This window comes from Marmota marmota, unplaced genomic scaffold, assembly GCF_001458135.2.
Source record: "Marmota marmota marmota unplaced genomic scaffold, marMar, whole genome shotgun sequence".
Taxonomy (NCBI): domain Eukaryota; kingdom Metazoa; phylum Chordata; class Mammalia; order Rodentia; family Sciuridae; genus Marmota; species Marmota marmota.
Genome location: NW_026000020.1, coordinates 5,655,561 through 5,657,802, shown reverse-complemented (window position 1 = coordinate 5,657,802; position 2,242 = coordinate 5,655,561). Strand labels below are relative to the sequence as shown.

Sequence of the window (2,242 nt, the reverse complement as noted above, 5' to 3'; positions counted from 1 at the left end):
CCCTCTCCTGTAGAGAGATGGCCTTTGTCAGCTCTGACAAATGAACTCTCGTGTGTATCTCTGCCTGGTCTGTCATTTCTAGTTTACCCGTGTCTCATTCCTCGCTTTCCCTTCAGTCCTAGTCCTGCAGATCACACTGCTCAGCTCTTAGTTATTGTATATAGATCACCTAAATCAGCTTACCCATGGTGTGTGTGAGTGTACCCGTGGTCCGTATGCTCATCAAATCTCCTCGAAAGTATTGCCCCAATCTGCATTAAAATACAGATTGCCCCACTTTCAGAGATTCTGATTCAACAGCTCTGGGGTGGGGTCTGGAACTTTGCATTTCCAGCAAACTCCTAGAGAATACTAAGGACTGGTTGGGCACCCATGCTGAGAACTTCTGCAGGACTGAGATACTGTGCCACCAGCACACTGCTCATTATCCATCTTGTTAATGCACTTAACTAACATACTTGGCTCCCTTTCCTTTGATAAGTTCATTCTACAGTGGAAATGTCACACCAGAAACACAACTGATCTTTTAAGGTTATTCGGAATTACACAACAATTAAGTGACAAATATTATTGGAAGACTGATTTTCATTCAGAGTTTGTTACTGTGCTAAGTGAATGAAAGTTGACATTAGACTGATTTCTATTTTTAAATGTGAATTTAAATTAGGTTCTTTCTTCTTTTTAAAGTTTCTGAATTTAAAACTCTCTTAACTGAATTATAAATAGCCTGACCATAAAATGCTTCAACTGGAATACTTTTGAGAGTGAAAAGGAGCATTTCCAGTAAAATTATTACTGGAAAAAAAAGATGCAAACTGGGGCTGGCCCAGGAAAACCAGGTGTATTGGTCACACTAATTTTACAAAATTAAATATGAAAAAAAAATATTTCTACCAGCTCCTTAGATTCTCTTGGCTTTAATTTTGTACTAGGGTCAAAGTTCTGTCAGTATTTCCTTCTGTTTATTAGAATAACAAAAGGTAAGTATTTTGTTAGTGGGTTATATTTCAGAAGAGAAATAAAATAAAACATTGAAAAAGAAAGATTCAAAGTTAGTTTTATGTTTATTTATTTTTGTTGCAGAGTATCATATGCATTTGGATTTTGGTTGCATGGGGAGGATCAGACCTAAATCTAAATGATTTCAGAGAATTCTTGTTTAATTTCTAACAGAGTAATATCTTTCATTTTTGAGGCAAATTATAAATGCTTACTTGTTTTTATACCTGAGATGTGAACACTGACTGCAAAGTATTTTGATTTATTGAATTAAAATGGGGCTGGGGTTGTGGACCAGTGGTAGAGTGCTTGTCCAGCATGGGTGAGGCACTGGATTTGAATCTCATGCACCACATATAAAATAAATAATTTTTAAAAAGGTCCATCAGCAACTAAAATAAAATTTAAAAAAAATAGTTTTCATTTAACAGTTTTTAAGGAGAAAGATTTTTTCCCCCTGATAAAATGTAATGACTCAAGTAATCAGGGGAGGGAAAACAAAACAAAGATGTAAAGACTCCAGGAGAAATTAACTGTTTATGTTCAGTCCAGTATTTACCTTGCTCAAACAGAAATGTTAAGATTTAAAGTCGTATCAAAGTGAAACATTTCTTCCCAAACTTTTTACAGCTCTATTTTGTTTTCCTATGGAAAAAAGAATTTCATGGGAGAAGTAACTGATATCAGTTGGGGGTCTATAAATGCACATGTATGCACATATGCCAGGCAGGTCCGGAAGGACACACACTCAAATATCAGCAACCTCTTCTTTTTTCAAATCTGTATTTTCCAAGAACTGTGATTTTTATTTTATTTATTTTTTGCACGTTTCTGATTGGACCGTTCACGTTGCTAAACGTCTCAGAGGGAGCCACCACATCTGCACCTCGGGAGCGCGCTAATCGCCTGAGCACGTCGCCGGGTCGCGGCTCCTCTCAGGAACCTACTCCTCGGCGACGTGTCAGGCCTCAAAAGCCTCAGTGTCGCTGAGGGTAAAAACGCCATCTGTAGGTCCGGAAGTTGAAGAACTCCTCGCAGGCGACGCGGGTACAGAGAAGGGTGAAATCTGTGAAGCCTGGAGCAGCCAGGGGCGGGGCTTTGGCCGGCTGAGGCTTGCGGTGCGCCTGCGCGGCCGGGGGCGGGGCCGGGGCGGGGCCGCGCTCGGCGTCCGGGAGCTACGGTGGTGCCGGCGCGGCGGCGGCTTGGGCTGCGCGCGGGCAGCAGGTTCGCGGCGTGGGCGGGC

At 41.4% G+C, this 2,242-nt stretch overlaps 1 protein-coding gene across 13 annotated transcripts in view; it reads left to right on the top strand.

Annotated features, from left to right (window-relative positions):
* Window positions 1–2,038: 2,038 nt before the first annotated feature.
* Inpp4a (inositol polyphosphate-4-phosphatase type I A) overlaps window positions 2,039–2,242 on the top strand; it is a 135,347-nt gene continuing 135,143 nt past the window's right edge. For 10 of the 13 annotated variants that reach the window (XR_007350201.1, XM_048810302.1, XM_048810296.1 and 7 more), the window contains exon 1: window positions 2,039–2,058. The gene's annotated coding sequence lies outside the window, so the exon portion shown is untranslated. The remainder of the gene's footprint in view (window positions 2,059–2,242) is intronic. The other 3 variants (XM_048810306.1, XM_048810298.1, XM_048810301.1) reach the window with 1 other exon arrangement.